The 10169-nt window shown below is 51.8% G+C and overlaps 1 protein-coding gene across 4 annotated transcripts in view; it reads left to right on the top strand.

Moving 5' to 3' along the window:
* The window catches only part of LOC105300548 (myosin-7), a 39250-nt gene that overhangs the window by 8363 nt on the left and 20718 nt on the right, over positions 1-10169 (top strand). For 3 of the 4 annotated variants that reach the window (XM_023538155.1, XM_023538154.1, XM_023538153.1), the window contains exon 2: positions 5811-5978. The exons of the other annotated variant lie outside the window; for it this stretch is intronic. The gene's annotated coding sequence lies outside the window, so the exon portion shown is untranslated. The remainder of the gene's footprint in view (positions 1-5810; positions 5979-10169) is intronic. 4 annotated transcript variants of the gene reach the window in all.

The raw sequence follows: 10169 nt of genomic DNA, 5'->3' as shown, positions 1-10169 counted from the left end.
GTTGACAACCTTGCTTCCTAGAGGTTGAGTCAGAAAGGTAGGCATAGACACCTTGTCTGCCTTATCTCCTCCATAATGCTGACCGCATTGGCTAGTGGCCATGGATGGGGTGCTCAAGACCTAGCCCTTTCAGGACCTATCTCCAGCTTACTTTCCACAGAAACCTCCCTAATTGCCCTCTCCCCTCACTGCTCTGCCTTCAGTGACAGTGCTTCTGCATTCCTATATTACACATTCAAATTTTCGGTTATTTTGTACATGTTAACTGTCGTCACTCTGGACTTGTGATCATGTTAGCCATGTGTTTATTGATCTGAAAACTCTTTGAGGACAAAGAGGCCTCTGACCTGCCTCTTTACCCCTCTCAGTTTCAAGGTGCTGCCTGTCCACAGAGGGTGTGCAGTGACCTTCCCGTCCCCTCTGGCCACCTCTCCATCCTCTTCTCCAGTGACAATGCCCGAAGCCAGAAGGACCATGGTTAGCAGATGACCATGCAGGCACGTCTGTCTAATTCTAGCCAAGGTCATGGGGGAAAAGACAGAGCCCAGGGACCTGTGGCCTCTTCTCTGAGAGTATGCAGGGCTAATAATAGGAGGGGAGATTAGGGAGAGATTTGAGCTGCATTGTTATCTCACAGGAATGGCGTTTGAGAGCCTTTTTTCCAAGCTCTTCCAAGAGCTGCGCCACTCCCTCCTCTGCCCTATGTCTCTGTAGGAGCTCTCACCGTCTCTCACCACTTCTTTCTCTTCTCTTTCTATCTGCTCTTCTCTGTTAATGCCCATCCGTTCTCTCCCCCTGCTCCTGTCCCCCTCCCCACCTTCCTCTCCAGTCTTCCTAATTCATCTTTTTTCTTCCCATGTTCCTGTCTCCTGCACCTATCCTCCCTACTTCTCTGCCTTGCTCCGCTTCCCCCCACCACTTCCTACAAGTCCTTCCCACTTATATCTCTCTCCTGGCCACTTTGCCCTACTCCCTCTCTTCCCAGGATCCTCACTGTCTTTAGCTTCAGGAGCCAGATTTGTTTTCCAGGCTGGTGGCCTTTGTCTTCATTTCCTAACACAGTTAGATCAATTCCTTGTCCACTCCTCCCTCTGCCCCATTGCTATGCCTGCCCTCAAAACTGAACTGGGCAAGCATAGCTAACAGAGACTGAGGTGGGCTGACAGCCTCTACTCTCCAAAGAACTAGCAACCATCACTGCAGACAGCAGGCATAGGGACACCTCTGAGAACATGACATGCAGACCATGGGAGACACCTCCTCAAGCCCAGCCAGAGCTATTCTTAGGAAGCTAGCACCACAAAGGGGCCTTTTGCTTTGTTTCGCACCACCCCCATGGAGCTGCTCTTGGCAGCCAGGGCTGTAATCTTAGAGACAAGGGGCCCAGGCACGGAGAGGCTGGGCTGGAACCTGTGCCCCCGCCCCAACTTCTCAGAGCCATGAGACTCTACCCTTGGAGCAAGGTCACCTCCCCTCGCAATACACAGAGAGAGAGAGAGAGAGCTACATAGCTCTGCCACTTTCTGAAGTCTTGGCCTATTCTTTCCACAGCTGAACCTCCACTGTAGCTACCACTCTGCTATACTTCCCGGCACACCCATCTCCAGCTCCCCATAGACCTTTTCCTGGCTCTCCCCTACTCCCAATAAGCCAACTACCTCACCAGCTTGCTTTCTTCCCACTCTTCCTACTCAGAATAGGTTGGGCTCTTTTTATCTAATAAATCCAAAGTCCTTTGATAAAAGTCTTTTTTTTTTTTCCTAGCTGCAGGTAGGGAAGCTAAGACCCCAGCTCCGGCCCCTTCAGACATAGGGGAGCCTGACCAGCTCTCGGTCCCTAGCCTGGTGCATGGTTCTGAGGTGATATGGCGGTCAGGCTGCCTACTGCCCCTGAAAAGCTCCCTCGAGAGAAAACAGCAGCCAGTTCCTCGAGATCCTCTATCCAAATCAGATCGAAAGGGGTCATTTACCTCCTGCCCCAGTGGCTGGTAGGTCCTGCAAAAAGTGTGCATCTCTGTGTGATCTTAATCCAGTTTCTAATATTTGTGCAGAACTTTGGGGCATGTGTAGCAAAGGACTGGAATTAAAGTCTTACATAAACCCGGGCTTGCACACCCAGCAGCAGGAATGCTGCATGGCACTGCAGCGTAAAAACGTCAGAGAAGGGTCACAGCTTCCTTCTACCTTTTGTCCTCTCGGAACACCACCGAGAGCCAGAGACCAGAAGTTATCCCACGTCCGGGTTATGGGTTAGGGCAGGTAGAGGCACCTGCACCTTCAAACCAGGAACATCATCTTTGTAGGTAAAATTTAAAATACTGAGGCATACGCAAGCAGAAAAAGCTGAGTGTCAGGTGGTAACTGTGTTTCCAGATCACTCTCGAGGGTTACTCCCTGCCCTCCAGCCCTATGTTAGTCCTGTATCCTGAAATTCAGTAGGCCAAGACCTTTCTCAGGCCATTTGGTGAGGGCCAAAGGATGCGTGCCAGGGCGGCCCCAGGCTCTGCTCTGAGCTCCTCACATGTGTGTCTAGAGATGAGGAGAGAGCTGGCTGAACCTGCCATTTGCAAGCCCACTTTATGATGGCGAGCATCTCGATTCTCCAGGTATTCCCAAACCACCCCTCCGACTTCCTGAAAGAGAGATAGGAATAAGAAAACAACCAGAAAATGGAAAAGAGAATGGGAAAAAAACAAGGGCATCCTAAATTTATCACCCCCTCTTCACGTGTTCAGGATTGCCTGGTCTTAAAAACAAAACGAACCATGTTACTTGGCCCTCTGCCCCTTCTAGTTGCTATCTAATCTCTTTCATTTCACTGCCAAGCTCCTCAAATGCATGGTTTATATCCACCGCCTCCACTTCCTGTTCACTCATCCTTTTCTTAATACCTCACTGCAGCCTGGCTCTGCCCTCTGACTTTACAGAAGGCGTTTGCTCCAAGATCATTCAAGTCCCTCTTCTCTGTCTTCCTGACACGCAGTCTTTCTTTGGCATCTGACACTACTGATGCCAAAGTTCCTCCTGAAACCCTTCTGGCTTCTAGGAAACTGCCCTTCTTCTCATGCTCCCTGGCTCTCTTTGAGTCACATTCTCCTTTCTCTGTGGGCTTCTCTTCCTTCTCCCATCTTGGTACTGTGGTCATCTCCTCAAGCATTTCTTCTTCTCTCCAATCTCATGGCTTCTTCCACTGTCCCTGAGGCAGTCTGTCTCATTAACCAGTCCTATCCGCCAGTCCCATAATTCCAACTTTCTAAGGGATGCAAATCATCCTCTTTCAGATGCCCCATTGCTACCTCCACCCCGCATACACAGTCAGTCCTTTCTCCTGCCTGCCTAAGAGCTGTGGTTCCCTCTCACCGCTATCCCTGTTTTTGCCAAACATCATGTAGCTCTGAGTCTTCCTTCCACATTTCCTATGCCCAGTCTGTCAGCGATGCCTTTTATTTCTTCCTCAGAAATCCTTCCAGCTTTGCCCTTTCCTCTTCATGTCTGCTGGTCATGCCCTCTTTCTGACTTTGATTGCTAGCTATTCTGTCCTCCTCTCCAGTCTTTGTGCCTCCAGCCTCTTCTCCCTCAAAGCTCCCAATAATACCCTTACTGTGTCACAATGTCTGCTGTCACAATGTCACAGTGATTGCCTTTGGTCCAGAGCTTTAGTCATTCGTCATTGCCCCTAGGATGTTGTCCATTTTGCTGGTCTGGGAAACATGATAGTGTCTGTTGTAGCAAGACAGACCTGGGTTTGAATCCCAGCACCACACTTGCTGCTTGATCTTGAACAAATATCTTACCTTCTCTGAACCCGACTGCTCAACCATGAAATGCAATTTATGACAGGCAAATGTGAACATTAAGGGAGATGATGTGCATCAAACCATGTGTGGCGCCTGGCATAAGCAGGCACTCCAGGCATAAACGGCTCTCTCCCCTCTTCTACAATGTGGCCCTACCTGAATGCTCCAGATTCCCCGCGGTCTGACCAGGCATGTGTCCTCTGGGTCCTTACTATTACACCACACATCACCTGCCATGGCTTGGGGCATGCTGTGATTCTCACCACCTAGACCACATCCCCATTCCCAATCCTTCTCAAAGTCTTACCCTCCCTCCAAGCCCCAGTTTCAGGCCCCCACCTAGAAACGTTTCAGTGTTCCAGCCCACACTGAACAAGAGCTTCTTCTCTGCCTTTGGGTCATTCTGGAGATGGATCACACAGTTTAGCCCTGAACCACCCTCCCTCGTTATCTAGTGTGTTACTTGTGGCTTCCTGAGCTGATGGAAGTACCTGCAGTCAGAGGCCATGTGATCCTCCTGTGACCCCAGCAGAGCTGGGCATACAGCAGGATCAGCAAGGCATCTGATTAAGTGACTGTCAACCCAGTTGGGGGATGGTAGGAAGAATGAGATAGGCTGGAGGCTGGGAGGGAGGTACTCCTGGCAAGTTCATCAAACACCAATGCTCTGTCCTAAGATGGTTACAGAAAGTAGCTCAGGCTCCGTGTCATAGTGTTTGTGCAAGCATGTATGCTTTTACGCATATGCGTATATGTATGCAGGCATGTGAGCTTATGTACACTCACTTCTATTTGTGGTGGGGGGTTGTAGGGGGAGACAGGTGATGGTGGGGGGTAGCGAGGAGAAGCAGGGAGATCTGCTTAAGGAAGTGAGACCTCTGACAAAAGGAATGAAGTACAGAATTCCCTCTCTCCCTGGAAAGGGGACTGCTACTTACTCAGCCTTTTGTCTCCTCACTGAGCAATTACCATCCACTCCTAGTAAATCCCATGGTTTCTCTATATGCTGGGTGATGTAGGCCTGGCAGCCACAGGATGCTGTTCCAGGGATGCCTGTGAGCAGAGCAGAGGCTCTCAGGTAGAGGAGCAGGGGCCTGTGCTGGGTCTCTAGCTGGGGCCCAATGTAGAGAGAGCAGTATGCAGGGCTCCAGGTCTAGACACCAAAGTGTCCAGCAGTTGACCCCAGGATGCTGTTTTTCAGTTTGTTCAATTATTTTACATCACAGTGCCCTGGCCATTCTCCTTCCAGAGGTTGTTGGCCCCTCTGCATCCTAAGACTGGTTCTAGCCCAGGGATGGTTGGGACTGCTGAAAGAAACAGTCAGCTCCATCTCTGAGGTCCTTAGTTTAATCTGCCTCCCTTCCACACCCCAACTCTTATTCCCTAGGGCCAGCCCAGCTCTACCAGACAGCTCTGTCCAGGATCCCTAAGATCTTCAGCCAGGACACGTGCACGCGCAAACACACACACACGCACACACACACAAATCTGGCTGATGGCTGGCTCTAATGGACAGGCGGCCTCCACCTCGGGGCCTCTGCTTCTATCAAGTGTCCTTGGCTGATGTCACCACTTAGCCTGAGCGACTTTGGGTGGACCTCAGTTCAGCACATTGGCCTGTCATAAGAACTAGTCTATGGCTGGGCTGTGGGCCTGGACTGAACCTGGGACAGCCTGAGGACTTAGCCCCCTGGTCATGATATTCCCAAGGAGAGCCATAATTTGGGCAGAAGAGACTGTAGGGTTGCCAGCTCTCTGGTCCACCCTGACCCAGACATTCCCTTGGACCAAACTGATTTAGTGGGGCTGAAAGAGATATGGAGCAGAGAATTTATAGCAAGGTAACTAACTGCCCTACCCACCTGCAGTCGGGTCTGTATTCCTAACTGGATAAAAGCTGCCACTTAGTGAGGGGCCCACTATGTGTCTGGAGCTGTGCCGGATCCTTTACCTGTGCAAATTCTAGCGGTCTTAATAGCCCCAGAAGGGAAATGTGACTATCTCCATGTTACAGATGGCAGAACTGACTCAGAGAGAGTCTGTGACTGACCACAACCACTCAGATGGAAAATAGAGTGGATCTTTGTGACTGACCCCAAAGCTCACCAGGCTGCCGCCTCATGCCCTCTGAAACCTCCAGCTCTGGATCCAGACTGGTCACGTCCACAGAGCCTCCCTTTGGGTGAGTTGTGCCCCTTCAAATATGCCCTGACAGCAAGAAATACCTTCCCAAACCCCAAACAAAACTGGGCTGGCCCCAGCCCCTGCCCCACTCCCTTTTCCAGCTGTCCACTATCTATGGGAAAGCAGAGACTCTGGACTAGGGACCGGGGTGGAATGCAAAAGGGCACAAAAGATTTTGGAGCCAGCAGGAAGACAAAAGAAGGACGAGAAGGAACAGCTGTTTGTAAAGGGAAACCTGAGACAGGCACAAAGCTCAGGCCCTAATCCCAGGCTCCTGTGGAGCCAGATTAGGGGTGCCCCCAAGGACAGGGAATCTAGGGCCAAAGGGTAGGAGCACTCTGCTCCACTCCAGGTTGGGTCCCTTCTTCCATGTGTGCAAACAGCTGGTGCCTCATTCCTCTTCTCGGGCCAAGCCTTCTGCCTCTTTCAGCCCCTCCCTTGTTCCCATCCCTTTGGGTTTGGGGGCTCCTCTCTGATTTCCTTTTTTCTACACTGGGGTCTCCTATAATATACCCTAGAGCACCCCTCCCCCATTCCTTGTAGTAATTTTAGCAACTTTTCCTCTGAGTGCCCGCTGGCATGTTCATAGCAAATGGCCTCTGTTTGGGCCTGACACTTGATCGGGGTGGTGACAGAGGCCAGACAAAGCAGGCACAATGCCTGAGAGGGGAGAGGAGGGAAGAACCGGGGAGACAGATCACCTTCCTTCCACTCCAGGCCTTATTTGGTCTACCTTGGTGGAGCTGCCCTCCCTCTAAACCCTTTTTATTTTTAGCATGCTCTCCTTTGTCTTGTCTGTTATCACTCTGTACTACACTGTGTGATCCCCACCCCTCCCACCCAGCGGGGCCCCGAGGCCCCTTACCCCCCTCCCATCAGGAATGTGCAGTGAGCAAAGACTCCGCCCAGGCTTGGATTTCAATTCTGCAAACAGTTGAGTAGAGCTGCCTAGAGGAGGGTTTTTATTTTGGTCGCCAGTAGATCCCTATTGACTAGAACAATGCCTGGCACATTGTAGGTGCTTAGTTAATAGTCCCTGAATGAAGGAATCAGCAAAGCTGCTCAGTCTTCAGATAATAGCAAGCAGAAAGAATCATGATAGAGCCAAAAGCAGGTGTTAGAGAATGAGTAGGGATCTTTAAAGACATTAGACCTTCCCATCAGTCTCCAGATCTGAGGCAGAGAGCCTAGAGGCAGGGAGGTGAGTTCTATTCTGCAAAGGGTTATGGAGAACAGTAACACGGTAACACCAGTAGGCCACTGCCTGGCAAACCCGCCAGGAGGGAAACAGGGTAGATTGATTTACAAAAGATAGGAAAGGCTTCCCAACTCCACAGCCATGGAGGCTGGCCCCTGGCTTTGAAATGGCTCAGCCATGTCCCAAGCATTCTTGGTGCATCTCAATTGCCTGCCTCTGTGCCTGAGCCCTAGGAAATCAGAGAGAGACGATGGCTTTGAGCTTGGAAAGTTGGAAAGGGTGGATAAAAAGAGATTTTGCCCTTCATTTGCAATCTCTGGAGACCCTTCCAGTGCACCTAATTCCTCAGCACCTGGCAGGGCCAGGTAGGGATACCCAGAGTTTGTTTTGCTGGGCATATTAGCAGCTAGGTCCATGGGGGCCATCCTAGCAGCTGTATACCTCAGCACTGTAGAGATGCTGCTACCCTGGAGGAAGTCCTGAGTTTGTGGGCAACCCCTCACTTGCCTGCACCCGCCACAGCTGCTAAATGCCTTCAGGCTGTACCTTGTTTACTAAGCAGTCCCCATTGAAGCCCCCACCTAGACTTACTCTACCCTGCTGTGCCCACCCCACCTTCAAAGTGTACTTCCTCTGCCCCTATCCTCCAGGCCTGCAGCTCTCCATCCAAGGGGACAGCTAATCAGAGAGGTTAATCCGCATGCGCTGAAACACTGAGCTTGGGAAGGGGGGCGGGGGGAGGTGGGATTTCAAACCGAACCAAGCAGTGGTTGCCTGGACACGGAGCCAATGAAGCTTACACACCCCGTCGCTGGAATAACATGGCATTGGCTATGTCCTGTCCTCCCAGGCTGAGCCCCAGCTCTCTTCCCTTACCTCCTCTGTGGCTGCTCCTAAGACCTACAGGAAAGGGAGAGATCTTTCCTATTCCTCCACCCCGCTTGTCAGAACACCAGTCTCACCAGGCCTGGACAGAGACTGACCCACAGAACACAAGAGGGTGGGTAGCCAGGCAATGGCTGTCTTGGTTAGCGGTCTCCTGTGGCTTTGAGTGTCTGGCTCTGGGCTAGACATTTAGTACCTGTGGGCAGAGCTGGAAAAAGGAGTTAGGCAAAGGCTCCATCAGGCAGGACCATCTGGCAGCTGGGCCCTGCCCTCCACACATAGTGGGTCCTCACCTCCTTAGACTCCCAGCCCTCCTTACCAGCCTCACTCCACGGGGTGGCTCTGTCCCCCATCTGCTGAGTTTTCTCCCCACCCTTGAATCTTGCTGCCCTAACTGGCTGCACAGCCTTAAAGAAGGAACTTTCTCTTTCCATAAAATGAAGGACTTGGACTCATCACTAAGGCCTGTCTGGCTCTGAGGCTCAGTGACATCAACACATCACCTGGTTGATCCAAGGAAATCGGTACCTGAGCCAGAGTCCCCATCTTTAAGCTCCCTGGTTGTTGTTCTCGTCATTTGGCTAGAAACCCTCTCTCTAGCTGCCCCTGTCTAGCCTCCACTTTGGGGCCAGGCCCCCAACTCTGCCCTACCTGTTGCTGACACTCAGCCCCCTCCCATCTCACAGTTGAATGCAGGACCCAAGCCAGGGATCATGGAAGACGCTGTGCAAGTGGAGCCAGGCCAGTGCTGGGGACAGAGGGCTGAGGGGCTGCAGTATCAGAGGGCAGGAGAGCCCTGGGGGAGGGCCAGAGCCCTGCCTGCCTGAGGTCACGGTGGTGGGTTGTGGTCAGTTCGCTCTCCTGCCAGCTGTGGAATGTGAGGCCTGGCCTGGGAGATATTTTGGCTGCACTTTGAGCCATCCCCGCCCCCTGGAACTCAGACCCTGCACACTCCATGCCATAACAATGACGACCACTTCCAATTGTTTCCTAGCTGGAAGGGGGAGGGGAGCCCTGTTTAGGAAAGGGGGGAGCCTGGGGGAAATGCTTCTAGTGACAACAGCCCTTTCTAAATCCGGCTGGGGACTGGGTGCAGGTGGGGGTGGGGGCACCCTGCTGCCCCATATATACAGCCCCTGACCCGGTCGGTCTCCACAGCTCTCTCCTGCACTCTGTCTGTCCTTGCTGCTTTCAGGTAGGAGCCCAGAGCTGGAGGCCTTTCTCTGGGATAAGGGAGTCCCAGGCTTAGGAAGGGGCTCCTCTAGGAACAGCAAGCTGCATTTAGGCTTCATGCAGAGTACTGGGTCTGGTCACTTAGCACACACGTGCAGGTCTAAACATACGTGTATGTGCCTTGGGAGGAGGGAGATATCTGTACCTGAGCATATGGGACCAGAATCCACCAGAGGTGTGTGTGTGTGTGTGTGTGTGTGTGTGTGTGTGTATGTGTGTGGTGTACAAGCATGCATGGTCTGAACGCATGGTGAGCGAAGGTACGTACCTCACTGCCTAAGATACAGAAATATCAAGTGGAAAACGTGTTTATAATCATGCCTAAGGACAGGCAGGTCCATTGCAGGGGAGGGGGAAGGGAAGAGGATGGCAGAGACCGATTACTTAGGAAGTGTGTGTGCTTAAAAGCTAGTTCTGTGAGGTCTGTGCTGTGTCACTACCCACGTCCACGTACATGGAGATGTTTGTGGGTGCACCCAGGTGTTGAGACTGCTACAGTGTGTGTACACCCTGCAAAAAGAGCTCCTGGGCACCTGGTGTGGCTGTTCCAGGTCTCCGTGTACTCAACAGTGTACAACAGTGTAAGCCTATTTATGCTGTCCACATATTTAATGTGCATAGTGGCACACGGGGGGAGGCGGTGTATGCTCAGGTTTAGAAAAGAAGCACGTCTGTATGAGGCATGAGCAGCAGACATGTATGTTCATCAGAGGACATGTAGAATGTGTTCAGCTGTGTGATGGATATGTATGAGAGGATGCCCACCGGGTCTCCTCTCTGAGAATTTCCACCAAAACTGACAATCAAATGGGGACAGGATAGAAGAGAACTGGCTTTAGAGTCATGAGACTTAGGTTCAAGTCCTGGCTCCGT

This window comes from Pteropus vampyrus, unplaced genomic scaffold (genome assembly GCF_000151845.1).
Source record: "Pteropus vampyrus isolate Shadow unplaced genomic scaffold, Pvam_2.0 Scaffold213, whole genome shotgun sequence".
Taxonomy (NCBI): Eukaryota; Metazoa; Chordata; class Mammalia; order Chiroptera; family Pteropodidae; genus Pteropus; species Pteropus vampyrus.
The sequence above is the reverse complement of the archived record's forward strand: the minus strand, read 5'-3'. Positions and strand labels throughout refer to the sequence as shown.